This window comes from Oncorhynchus gorbuscha, unplaced genomic scaffold (assembly GCF_021184085.1).
Source record: "Oncorhynchus gorbuscha isolate QuinsamMale2020 ecotype Even-year unplaced genomic scaffold, OgorEven_v1.0 Un_scaffold_7391, whole genome shotgun sequence".
Taxonomy (NCBI): Eukaryota; Metazoa; Chordata; class Actinopteri; order Salmoniformes; family Salmonidae; genus Oncorhynchus; species Oncorhynchus gorbuscha.
Genome location: NW_025750784.1, coordinates 1 through 14,151, shown reverse-complemented (window position 1 = coordinate 14,151; position 14,151 = coordinate 1). Strand labels below are relative to the sequence as shown.

General features: G+C 47.5%; 1 pseudogene; it reads left to right on the top strand.

Moving 5' to 3' along the window:
* Positions 1-365: 365 nt before the first annotated feature.
* Positions 366-11,833, top strand: LOC124029716 (annotated as a pseudogene).
* Positions 11,834-14,151: the final 2,318 nt, after the last annotated feature.

Sequence of the window (14,151 nt, the reverse complement as noted above, 5' to 3'; positions counted from 1 at the left end):
GGATGAGATGTGACTGCAGGTATCTGTGTTCCAGGTAGAGAGGAGGGATGAGGGATGTGACTGCAGGTATCTGTGTTCCAGGTAGAGAGGAGGGATGAGATGTGACTGCAGGTATCTGTGTTCCAGGTAGAGAGGAGGGATGAGATGTGACTGCAGGTATCTGTGTTCCAGACTAGAGAGGAGGGATGAGATGTGACTGCAGGTATCTGTGTTCCAGGTAGAGAGGAGGGATGAGATGTGACTGCAGGTATCTGTGTTCCAGGTAGAGAGGAGGGATGAGATGTGACTGCAGGTATCTGTGTTCCAGGTAGAGAGGAGGGATGAGATGTGACTGCAGGTATCTGTGTTCCAGGTAGAGAGGAGGGATGAGATGTGACTGCAGGTATCTGTGTTCCAGGTACTACGCTGCGTTGAAAACCATGGAGCAGCTGGATCTGTGTACATCCCCGGGTCAGCCGTGACTGCGGTTCTGTCAGATCATGGCTGAGAACCTGCCCAAGCTGGAGGACATTAAGGACATCTCCATGTCCGCCTCAAGGACTTCTGGAGAGCATCAGGAAACACTCGGACAAGATCGGAGAGACCGCCATGAAACAGGTATGAGACGTTGTTGTTGTTATTATATAGAAACAGGCAGAGTACAGGTACTAAACAGGTAAGAGACGTTGTTGTTGTTGTTATATAGAAACAGGCAAGAGACGTTGTTGTTGTTGTTATATAGAAACAGGCAAGAGACGTTGTTGTTGTTGTTATATAGAAACAGGCAGAGTACAGGTACTAAACAGGTAAGAGACGTTGTTGTTGTTGTTATATAGAAACAGGCAGAGTACAGGTACTAAACAGGTAAGAGACGTTGTTGTTATATAGAAACAGGCAGAGTACAGGTACTAAACAGGTAAGAGACGTTGTTGTTGTTGTTATATAGAAACAGGCAGAGTACAGGTACTAAACAGGTAAGAGACGTTGTTGTTATATAGAAACAGGCAGAGTACAGGTACTAAACAGGTAAGAGACGTTGTTGTTGTTATTATATAGAAACAGGCAGAGTACAAGTACTAAACAGGTAAGAGACTGGCCCTTTGGACACTGTGTTAACTGACCTCCAGACGAGCTTCAATGCCATACAAATCTCCTTCCGTGGCCTCCAATTGCTCTTAAATACAAGTGAAACTAAATGCATGCTCTTCAACCGATCCCTGTCTGCACCTGCTCACCCGTCCAACATCACCACTCTGGACGGCTCTGACTTAGAATACGTGGACAACTACAAATACCTGGATGTCTGGTTAGACTGTAAACTCTCCTTCCAGACTCACATTAAGCATTTCCAATCCAAAATTAAATCTAGAATAGACTTCCTGTTTTGCAACAAAGCATCCTTCACTGATGCTGCTCTACATACCCTTGTAAAACTGACCATCCTACCAATCCTCGACTTCGGCGATGTCATTTATAAAATAGCCTCCAACACTCTACTCAACAAATTGGATGCAGGCTATCACAGTGCCATCCGTTTTGTCACCAAAGCCCCATATACTACCCACCACTGTGACCTGTACACTCGTTGGCTGGCCCTCGCTTCATACTGTTCGCCAAACCCACTGGCTCCAGGTCATCTAATAGTCATTGCTAGGTAAAGCCCCGCCTTGTCTCAGCTCACTGGTCACCATAGCAGCACCCACCAGTAGCACGCGCTCCAGCAGGTATATTTCACTGGTCACACCCAAAGCCAATTCCTCCTTTGGCCGCCTTTCCTTCCAGTTCTCTGCTGTCAGTGATTGTAACGAACTGCAAAAATCACTGAAGCTGGATACTCACATCTCCCTCACTAACTTCAAGCACCCCATCTGTAAATAGCCCATCTACCTACCTCATCCCCATACTGTATTTATTTATTTATTTTGCTCCTTTGCACCCCAGTATCTCTACTTGCACATTCATCTTCTGCACATCACCCATTCCAGTGTTTAATTGCTATATCATAATTACTTCGCCACTATGACCTATTTTATTGCCTTTAACTCCCTTATCCTACCTCATTTGCACAATGTGTGTGTGTGTGTGTGTGTGTGTGTGTGTGTGTGTGTGTGTGTGTGTGTGTGTGTGTGTGTGTGTGTGTGTGTGTGTGTGTGTGTGTGTGTGTGTGTGTGTGTGTGTGTGTGTATATTATTTTATACTGTATGTTTGTTTATTCCATGTGTAACTGTGTCGTTCTATGTGTCGAACTGCTTTGCTTTGCTTAATCTTGGCCAGGTCGAAATTGTAAATGAGAACTTGTTCTCAACTGGCCTATCTGGTTAAATAAAGGTGAAATAAAATTTAAAAATCTTCAATCAATTGTAGAAAATGAACAATAAATGTCTGATCTTATGCCAGGAAGCTTTGCTCTGAGAAGGAGAGAGGTCTGACTGTGTTGTCTGTATCTCCCAGGCTCAGCAGCACAGGACGTTTAACAGTGTGGTTCAGAAGCATGACAGTGGTATGGGCTACACCAGGCCAGTCTACTCCCTGAACGGCCGGACGCCAACGCAGCACAACGGCCTAGCGGCGGAGGAGGGAGTAGACCAACCAGAGGAGGAGGGAGTGGAGGAGGACCAATCAGAGGAGGAGGTGAGAGACTCTTCTTCAAAGTAACTTTTCAGATCTCTTTTTCTTAGTTTGTACTTTTTCATACTCTTTGGTCCAGTATTAAAGCAACACATTGGTTATCAACACTGTTATCAACAATGAAGGTACCCTGTACATTATTTACAAGAAAAGCCCAAGTGATCATCTGTGTTATCTAATGTAACGTGGTTTAACCTCCTGACTGTGTTATCTAATGTAACGTGGTTTAACCTCCTGACTGTGTTATCTAATGTAACGTGGTTTAACCTCCTGACTGTGTTATCTAATGTACGAGGGTTTAACCTCCTGACTGTGTTATCTAATGTACACGTGGTTTAACCTCCTGACTGTGTTATCTAATGTAGAGTGGTTTAACCTCCTGACTGTGTTATCTAATGTGTGGTTTAACCTCCTGACTGTGTTATCTAATGTAACGTGGTTTAACCTCCTGACTGTGTTATCTAATGTAACGTGGTTTAACCTCCTGACTGTGTTATCTAATGTAACGTGGTTTAACCTCCTGACTGTGTTGGTTTCTAACGTGGTTTAACCTCCTGACTGTGTTATCTAATGTAACGTGGTTTAACCTCCTGACTGTGTTATCTAATGTAGAGTGGTTTAACCTCCTGACTGTGTTATAATGTAACGTGGTTTAACCTCTGACTGTGTTACTAATGTAACGTGGTTTAACCTCCTGACTGTGTTATCTAATGTAAGGTGGTTTAACCTCCTGACTGTGTTATCTACGTAACGTGGTTTAACCTCCTGACTGTGTTATCTAATGTAACGTGGTTTAACCTCCTGACTGTGTCATCTACTCTAATGGTTTACCTCCTGACTGTGTTATCATCCAATCTGACTGGTTAACCTATTCCTGACTGTGTTAACGTGGTTTAACCTCCTGTACTGTGTTATCCAACGTGGTTTAACCTCCTGAAGTGGGGGGTTAGAGTGGTTTAACCTCCTGACTGTGTTATCTAATGTAACGTGGTTTAACCTCCTGACTGTGTTTATAATGTAACGTGGTTTAAGCTCCTGACTGTGTCAAAGAATGTAATGTAACGTGGTTTAACCTCCTGACTGTGTTATCTAATGTAACGTTTTAACCTCCTGACTGTGTTATTTTACCTTATTTTACCTCCTGACTGTGTCACTAATGTGGTTTAACCTCCTGACTGTGTTATCTAATGTAACGTGGTTTAATTTCCTGTGAGGTCAGTCACCACGTCACGTGAGGTTTAACCTCCTGACTGTGTTATCTAATGTAACGTGAGGTTTCACCATTTCACTGTTCAGTAACCATTTAACCTCCTGACTGTGTTACCATTTAATGAGTAGTCACCATTTTATCTAATGTGAGAGTGGTTTAACCTCCTGACTGTGTTATCTAATGTAACGTGGTTTAACCTCCTGACTGTGTCAGTCACCATTTAATGTAACTGTGGTTTAACCTCATCTAATGTAGAGTGACCACTGTGTGTTATCTAATGTAACTGGTTAAGGGCTGGTTAACCATTTGACTGTGACTGTGGTTAAGGGCTGGTCAGTCTAATGTCACTGTGAGGTTTAACCTCCTGACTGTGTTAATGGTTACCTCCTGACTGTTTATGGTCAGTCACCAATGTGAGGTCAGTCACCATTTGACTGTGTTATCTAATGGTTAAGGGCTGGTTATCACCATTTCACTGTGAGGTCTCCCAGGTATTAACAGCCCAGGACCTGGTAGACTTCTCTCCTGTGTACAGATGTCTCCACATCTACACCGTTCTGGTATGTACACTATTTACTGGTCCTTAACGTGCCATCCAATCGGCTCACCTATTCCTGGATATAGGACCTTCAGTAACCTGCACTTGTGTTTACCAATAGATGGCAGTATTGACTCAAGACGGGGTTTGCTTCCCGTATCCGTCAGCTATTTCCTGTGTCTGCCGATATAACTGTGGTTAAGAAAGCTTCAGTCACCATTTCCAGGTGCATCAAAAGAATGTAATTTTAAAGGTACAATTAAATCACCATTTAGTCTCAGAGTCAGTCACTCTAAGAAGCCTTTAAGGATACGGACCCATAGGGTTTTTATTTTACCTTTATTTTACTGTGAGGTCAGTCACCATTTCACTGTGAGGTCAGTCACCATTTCACCGTGAGGTCAGTCACCATTTCACTGTGAGGTCAGTCACCATTTCACTGTGAGGTCAGTCACCATTTCACTGTGAGGGAACAGAGAACCATTTCACTGTGATTAACTGTCACAATTTCACTAGAGAGGGAACAGAGAACTCTATGTAGATTAACTGTTTCACCAATGACAATAGAGAGGGAACAGAGAACTCTATGTAGATTAAATGTTTCACCAATGACAATTTGCCGAATGTCGGCCAACTCTCTCCCGCTGCCGGCCACTGGACTTCCTGTCATCACCATATTTGGTAGTGAGTGGAAATGCAAACCGGATGCTTCACATTTCTACATGGGGTGAACCATCTGGCTCGTTGTTCTGTGTTTCCAGGGTGACAGAGAGACGTTTGAGAACTACTACAGGAAACAGAGGAAAAAACAGGCCAGGCTGGTGCTGCAGCCCCAGTCTAACATGGTGAGGAGGGTTCCCCTCTCTATCTGTTCCCCTCTCTATCTGTTCCCAGTCTCTATCTGAGGAGGGTTCCCTCTCTATCTGTTCCCCAGTCTATCTGTTCCCCCTCTATCTGTTCTCTCTATCTGTTCCCCAGTCTAACATGGTGAGGAGGGTTCCCCTCTCTATCTGTTCCCAGTCTAACATGGTGAGGAGGGTTCTCTCTATCTGTTCCCTCTCTATCTGTTCCCTCTCTATCTGTTCCCCTCTATCTGTTCCCCAGTCTAACATGGTGAGAGGGTTCCCCTCTCTATCTGTTCCCCTCTCTATCTGTTCCCCTTTCTATCTGTTCCCAGTCTAACATGGTGAGGAGGGTTCCTCTCTATCTGTTCTATCCCCAGTCTAACATGGTGAGAGGGTTCCCCTCTCTATCTGTTCCCCAGTCTATCTGGTGAGGATCTGTTCCCTCTCTATCTGTTCCCCTCTATCTGTTAGTCTAACTGTTCCCCTGTCTATCTGTTCCCTCTCTATCTGTTCCCCTTTCTATCTGTTCCCCAGTCTAACATGGTGAGGAGGGTTCCCCTCTCTATCTGTTCCCCTCTCTATCTGTTCCCCTTTCTATCTGTTCCCCAGTCTAACATGGTGAGGAGGGTTCCCCTCTCTATCTGTTCCCTCTATCTGTTCCCCTCTCTATCTGTTCCCTCATCTAGGGTTCCCCCTCATCTGTTCTCTCTATCTGTTCCCTCTATCTGTTCCTCTCTATCTGTTCCCCTCTCTATCTGTTCCCCTCTCTATATGTTCCCCAGTCTAACATGGTGAGGAGGGTTCCCTCTCTATCTGTTCCCCCTCTATCTGTTCCCCAGTCTAACATGGTGAGGAGGGTTCCCCTCTCTATCTGTTCCCCCTCTATCTGTTCCCCTCTCTATGTTTCCTGAGGATCTGTTCCCCTCTCTATCTGTTCCCCTCTCTATCTGTTCTCTCTATATGTTCTCTCTATATGTTCCCTCTCTATCTGTTCCCCAGTCTAACATGGTGAGGAGGGTTCCCTCTCTATCTGTTCCCCTCTCTATCTGTTCTCTCTATCTGTTCTCTCTATCTGTTCCCTCTCTATCTGTTCCCCTCTCTATCTGTTCCCCTGATCTGTTCCCCTCTCTATCTGTTCCTCTCTATCTGTTCCCCAGTCTAACATGGTGAGGGAGGGTTCCCCTGTCTATCTGTTCCCCTGTCTATCTGTTCCCCTCTCTATCTGTTCCCCTCTCTGTCTGTTCCCCTCTCTATCTGTTCCCCTCTCTGTCTGTTTCCTCTTCATTCGTTCCCCTCTCTATCTGTTCCCTCTCTATCTGTTTCCTCTCTATCTGTTCCTCTATCTGTTCCCCTCTCTATCTGTTCCCCTCTCTATCTGTTCCCCAGTCTAACATGGTGAGGAGGGTTCCCCTCTCTATCTGTTCCCTCTCTATCTGTTCTAGTCTAACATGGTGAGGAGGGTTCCCCTCTCTATCCGTTCCCCTCTATCTGTTCCCTCTATCTGTTCCCTCTATCTGTCCCCTTCTCTATCTGTTCCCCAGTCTAACATGGTGAGGAGGGACACAACCAGCCCTTCATTCTTTCTCTTCTACATCCCTCTGTTCCCTCTCTATCTGTTCCCCTCTCTATCTGTTCCCCAGTCTAACATGGTGAGGAGGGTTCCCTCTCTATCTGTTCCCCTCTCTATCTGTTCCCCTCTCTATCTGTTCCCTCTCTATCTGTTCCCCTCTCTATCTGTTCCCCTCTATCTGTTCCCCTCTCTATCTGTTTCCCCTCCTCTATCTGTTCCCCTCCTCTATCTGTTTCCCCCTCCTCCCTCTGTTCCCCTCCTCTCTCTGTCTCTGTGTTCCCCTCCTCTTGTTCCTGATCAGTAGTTCCCCTCCTCTGTCTATAATGTTGTTTCCTGGTCAGTAGTTCCCCTCTCAGTCTATAATGTTGTTTCCTGGCCCAGCAGGAGACCGTGGAGGGTTACCGGCGCTACTTCAATCAGGTCGTAGGCTTCTTCCTGGTGGAGGACCACGTTCTGCACTCCACAGGGACTGTTAACCAGAGCCTTGCATTGAGGAACTGTGGAACATGGCCCTGTCTAAGATCACTGCCGTGCTCGCAGCCACACCCTGTGAGTACACACACACACACACACCCTGTGAGTACACACACACACACACCTAAATGCACAGCCACACTCTGTGAGTACACACACACACACTAAATACACAGCCACACTTTCTGTGAGTACACACACACACACTCTGTGAGTACACACACACACACACACACACACACACACACACACACACACACACACACACACACACACACACACACACACACACACACACACACACACACACACACACACACACACACACACACATTACCATTGAAAGTGTCACAGCAGGGGGCTAAAGCCTGTTATCAGTGGGGAGGACCAGGGTAGCAGTCACTAACCTAGCAGGGGCTAAAGTCCTTATCAGTGGGAAGGACCAGGGTAGCAGTCACACTAACCTAGCAGGGGCTAAAGTCTCTTATCAGTGGGAAGGACCAGGGTAGCAGTCACACTAACCCTAGCAGGGGCTAAAGCCTCTCAGTGGGAGAGACCAGGGTAGCAGTCACACTAACCCTAGCAGGGGGCTAAAGTCTCTTATCAGTGGGAGAGGACCAGGGTAGCAGTCACACTAACCCTAGCAGGGGGCTAAAGCCTCTTAGTGGGAGAGGACCAGGGTAGCAGTCACACTAACCCTAGCAGAGGGCTAAAGTCTCTTATCAGTGGGAGAGGACCAGGGTAGCAGTCACACTAACCCTAGCAGGGGGCTAAAGCCTCTTATCAGTGGGAGAGGACCAGGGTAGCAGTCACACTAACCCTAGCAGTAGGGTTTGACCAGGCCTTTGTTGGCCCCCGGGACCCAGGCTGTGAGACCCCGTGAGTCCCAGCCCTGGGATATCACCACCACCATCATCCCTGGGATATCACCACCATCATCACTGGGATATCACCACCATCATCCCTGGGATATCACCACCATCATCACTGGGATATCACCACCATCATCCCTGGGATATCACCACCCTCATCCTTTGGATATCACCACCTTTGTCCTTTGGGATATCACCACCATCATCCTGGGATATCACTACTTCATCATCCCTGGGATATCACCACCATTGTCCCTGGGATATGCTACCCACATCCTTGGGATATTCACGCCACCTTCATCCCTGGGATATTACCACCCTCATCCCTTTGATATTACCACCATCATCCCTGGGATATCACCACCATTATCTCTGGGATATCACCACCCTCATCCCTTGATATCACCACCATCATCCCTGGCTGATGTCCAACCGCCCCTGATGCCTCTTTCTCCACACCTCTGAGCTCACAGCCCTGTTACCATAGTCACACTAGTTCAACTGCTGTTCTTGTTCCAGTCTGTCCCCATCAATCTGTCCCCATGAGGCCAATCTGTCCCCATGAGGCCAATCTGTCTCCATGAGGCCAGTCTGTCTCCATGAGGCCAGTCTGTCTCCATGAGGCCAGTCTGTCTCCATGAGGCCAGTCTGTCTCCATGAGGCCAGTCTGTCTCCATGAGGCCAATCTGTCTCCATGAGGCCAATCTGTCTCCATGAGGCCAATCTGTCTCCATGAGGCCAATCTGTCTCCATGAGGCCAGTCTGTCCCCATGAGGCCAGTCTGTCCCCATGAGGCCAGTCTGTCCCCATGAGGCCAGTCTGTCCCCATGAGGCCAGTCTGTCCCCATCAATCTGTCCCCATGAGGCCAATCTGTCCCCATGAGGCCAATCTGTCTCCATGAGGCCAGTCTGTCTCCATGAGGCCAGTCTGTCTCCGTGAGGCCAGTCTGTCTCCATGAGGCCAGTCTGTCTCCATGAGGCCAATCTGTCTCCATGAGGCCAATCTGTCTCCATGAGGCCAATCTGTCTCCATGAGGCCAGTCTGTCCCCATGAGGCCAGTCTGTCCCCATGAGGCCAGTCTGTCCCCATGAGGCCAGTCTGTCCCCATGAGGCCAGTCTGTCCCCATGGGGCCAGTCTGTCTCCATGGGGCCAGTCTGTCTCCATGGGGCCAGTCTGTCCCCATGGGGCCAGTCTGTCCCCATCGGGCTGCAATGCCCTGAGGTCTTCATTAGACCAGTGGAGCCCTGCTCAATGCTGCTCACTGGGAGGGCCTGCCAGGAACAAGGGCCTAGATACCACTTATCATTCCTAACACCAAGGCTTCTAGATACCACTTATCATTCCTAACACCAAGGCTTCTAGATAAACCCTTACCATTCCTAACACCAAGGCTTCTAGATAAACCCTTACCATTCCTAACACCAAGGTTTCTAGATAAATCAAATCAAATTTATTTATATAGCCCTTCGTACATCAGCTGATATCTCAAAGTGCTGTACAGAAACCCAGCCTAAAACCCCAAACAGCAAGCAATGCAGGTGTAAAAGCACGGTGGCTAGGAAAAACTCCCTAGAAAGGCCAAAACCTAGGAAGAAACCTAGAGAGGAACCAGGCTATGAGGGGTGGCCAGTCCTCTTCTGGCTGTGCCGGGTAGAGATTATAACAGAACGTGGCCAAGATGTTCAAATGTCGATCCCCGAGACCACCTATACGTAGAATGTATGCACACATGACTGTAAGTCGCTTTGGATAAAAGCGTCTGCTAAATGGCATATATTATTTATTATTCATAAATGACCAGCATGGTTGAATAATAGTAAGGCAGAACAGTTGAAAACGGAGCAGCAGCATGGCCAGGTGGACTGGGGACAGCAAGGAGTCATCATGTCAGGTAGTCCTGGGGCATGGTCCTAGGGCTCAGGTCCTCCGAGAGAGAGAAAGAAAGAGAGAAGGAGAGAATTAGAGAACGCACACTTAGATTCACACAGGACACCGAATAGGACAGGAGAAGTACTCCAGATATAACAAACTGACCCTAGCCCCCCGACACATAAACTACTGCAGCATAAATACTGGAGGCTGAGACAGGAGGGGTCAGGAGACACTAAACCCTTACCATTCCTAACACCAAGGTTTCTAGATAAACCCTTACCATTCCTGACACCAAGGCTTCTAGATAAACCCTTACCATTCTTAACACCAAGGCTTCTAGATAAACCCTTACCATTCTTAACACCAAGGTTTCTAGATAAACCCTTACCATTCCTGACACCAAGGCTTCTAGATAAACCCTTACCATTCCTGACACCAAGGCTTCTAGATAAACCCTTACCATTCCTGACACCAAGGCTTCTAGATAAACCCTTACCATTCCTAACACCAAGGTTTCTAGATAAACCCTTACCTCACCCAGAAGGCTGGGAGTAACACTTTCCTTTTCCCTTTTGATTGTGACGGACTTCCACCCCCCCTGTCTTCTTTTCCAGTCGTACTGCAGCGATCCTGACCTGGTGCTGCAGCTGAAGAACCTCATTGTCATATTTGCAGACACATTACAGGTGAGTCTTGTCCAGCTCTTCAGACTGGGTGATAAGATAGTATGAATTAAACCTAGAGCTCTTATAAGGTATGAGTGAAGCAGCTGTTGTTGTCTGTTAATGTTCTGTATTATGTCATGTTCTGTGTTCCGTGTTCTGTGTTCCGTGTTCTGTGTTCCATGTCCTGTGTTCTGTGTTCCATGTCCTGTGTTCTGTGTTCTGCGTGGACCCCAGGAAGAGTAGCTGCTGCTTTCACAACAGCTAATGGGGGATCCTGATCCAATACCCAAGCAGTTTGGTCATTAACCAGTGGAGCAGATTGTGATGCCTCTGGTTTGTAACCTCCTCTCTCTCTCCAGGGTTATGGCTACCCAGTGAACAGACTGTTTGACCTGCTGTTTGAGATCAGAGACCAGTACAATGAAACGCTGCTGAAGAAATGGGCTCTGGTGTTCAGGGAGGTCTTTGAACTGGACAACTACAGCCCTATCCCCGTAGACACTGAAGAAGAGTACAAGTCTGTCGTTAGTAGATTCCCCTTCCACGACGCAGAAATTGAAAAGGTTTGTCCATTCATTCAACACCCTTTATTGTAAAAACGGACTAACTTCACGACATCAAGATGCGATGGGAATGTCAACTGTCTATATGCTCCTTATAGAGGTCCTAGGGGTTAAATAACCTGGGTTGTAAAAGTCAACTGTCTATATGCTCCTTATAGAGGTCCTAGGGGTTAAATAACCTGGGTTGTAAAGTCAACAGTCTATATGCTCCTTATAGAGGTCCTAGGGGTTAAATAACCTGGGTTGTAAAGTCAACAGTCTATATGCTCCTTATAGAGGTCCTAGGGGTTAAATAACCTGGGTTGTAAAGTCAACAGTCTATATGCTCCTTATAGAGGTCCTAGGGGTTAAATAACCTGGGTTGTAAAGTCAACAGTCTATATGCTCCTTATAGAGGTCCTAGGGGTTAAATAACCTGGGTTGTAAAGTCAACAGTCTATATGCTCCTTATAGAGGTCCTAGGGGTTAAATAACCTGGGTTGTATTTGTTGTCGCCCCAACAGCAAGACTTTCCAAAGAAGCTACCGATGTCTCAGTCTGTGCCTCAGATCTACGTTCAGGTCAAAGAGTTCATCTATGCTAGTCTGAAGTTCTCCTGTAGTCACTGCATCGTAGGTGAGTCAGTCGGATCACCGGCTGCTTCTCAAAACTACCTATTTCCTGTGTCGTGCACTACTTTTGACCAGAGTCCATTGGGCTTGATTGTAAAAAAGTAATTGCACTATGTAGAAGTGGTTGCCGATAGGACACCGTATAAAGCGGTTGTATTTAATACTGTGGGTCAGTCTTAAAGTCTTGTTGTGTGCTATTTGCTTAGTGGGTTTGCAAATGTCAGTGCGGTACAGTTTGTTATTTACACTAGCATGCTAAGGGTTTGTCTGGCTGGTCAACACCTTTCTCATCCGACTGTTATCTGGGTCAGATGATGTAATATCTGTAACAGGTGTTGAGTGTTGACCTTCAGCTGTCAGCCTGGCTGGTCCCTCACTTTAGGGTCCCTAGTACAGGGGTTAATAACTGGGAGTCTTCCCTCACTAGGGTCCCTAGTACAGGGTAAATAACTGGGAGTCTGTTCCCTCACTAGGGTCCCTAGTACAGGGTTTAATAACTGGGAGTCAGAGCCTGGCTGTTCCCTCTCTAGGGTCCCTAGTACAGGAGTTAATAACTGGGAGTCTGTTCCCTCACTAGGGTCCCTAGTACAGGGGTTAATAACTGGGAGTCTGTTCCCTCACTAGGGTCCCTAGTACAGGGGTTAATAACTGGGAGACTGTTCCCTCACTAGGGTCCCTAGTACAGGGGTTAATAACTGGGAGTCTGTTCCCTCACTAGGGTCCCTAGTACAGGGGGTTAATAACTGGGAGTCAGAGCCTGGCTGTTCCCTCACTAGGGTCCCTAGTACAGGGTTTAATAACTGGGAGTCAGAGCCTGGCTGTTCCCTCACTAGGGTCGCTAGTACAGGGTTTAATAACTGGGAGTCTGTTCCCTCACTAGGGTCCCTAGTACAGGGGGTTAATAACTGGGAGTCAGAGCCTGGCTGTTCCCTCACTAGGGTCCCTAGTACAGGGGTTAATAACTGGGAGTCAGAGCCTGGCTGTTCCCTCACTAGGGTCCCTAGTACAGGGTTTAATAACTGGGAGTCTGTTCCCTCACTAGGGTCCCTAGTACAGGGGTTAATAACTGGGAGTCTGGTCCCTCACTAGGGTCCCTAGTACAGGGTTAATAACTGGGAGTCTGTTCCCTCACTAGGGTCCCTAGTACAGGGTTTAATAACTGGGAGTCAGAGCCTGGCTGTTCCCTCTCTAGGGTCCCTAGTACAGGAGTTAATAACTGGGAGTCTGTTCCCTCACTAGGGTCCCTAGTACAGGGGTTAATAACTGGGAGTCTGTTCCCTCACTAGGGTCCCTAGTACAGGGGTTAATAACTGGGAGACTGTTCCCTCACTAGGGTCCCTAGTACAGGGGTTAATAACTGGGAGTCTGTTCCCTCACTAGGGTCCCTAGTACAGGGGGTTAATAACTGGGAGTCAGAGCCTGGCTGTTCCCTCACTAGGGTCCCTAGTACAGGGTTTAATAACTGGGAGTCAGAGCCTGGCTGTTCCCTCACTAGGGTCGCTAGTACAGGGTTTAATAACTGGGAGTCTGTTCCCTCACTAGGGTCCCTAGTACAGGGGGTTAATAACTGGGAGTCAGAGCCTGGCTGTTCCCTCACTAGGGTCCCTAGTACAGGGGTTAATAACTGGGAGTCAGAGCCTGGCTGTTCCCTCACTAGGGTCCCTAGTACAGGGTTTAATACCTGGGAGTCTGTTCCCTCACTAGGGTCCCTAGTACAGGGGTTAATAACTGGGAGTCTGGTCCCTCACTAGGGTCCCTAGTACAGGGTTAATAACTGGGAGTCTGTTCCCTCACTAGGGTCCCTAGTACAGGGTTAATAACTGGGAGTCAGAGCCTGGCTGTTCCCTCACTAGGGTCCCTAGTACAGGGTTAATAACTGGGAGTCTGTTCCCTCTCTAGGGTCCCTAGTACAGGGTTAATAACTGGGAGTCTGGTCCCTCACTAGGGTCCCTAGTACAGGGTTAATAACTGGGAGTCTGTTCCCTGACTAGGGTCCCTAGTACAGGGTTTAATAACTGGGAGTCAGAGCCTGGCTGTTCCCTCACTAGGGTCCCTAGTACAGGGTTAATAACTGGGAGTCTGTTCCCTCTCTAGGGTCCCTAGTACAGGGTTAATAACTGGGAGTCTGGTCCCTCACTAGGGTCCCTAGTACAGGGTTAATAACTGGGAGTCTGTTCCCTGACTAGGGTCCCTAGTACAGGGTTTAATAACTGGGAGTCAGAGCCTGGCTGTTCCCTCTCTAGGGTCCCTAGTACAGGAGTTAATAACTGGGAGTCTGTTCCCTCTCTAGGGTCCCTAGTACAGGGGTTAATAACTGAGAGT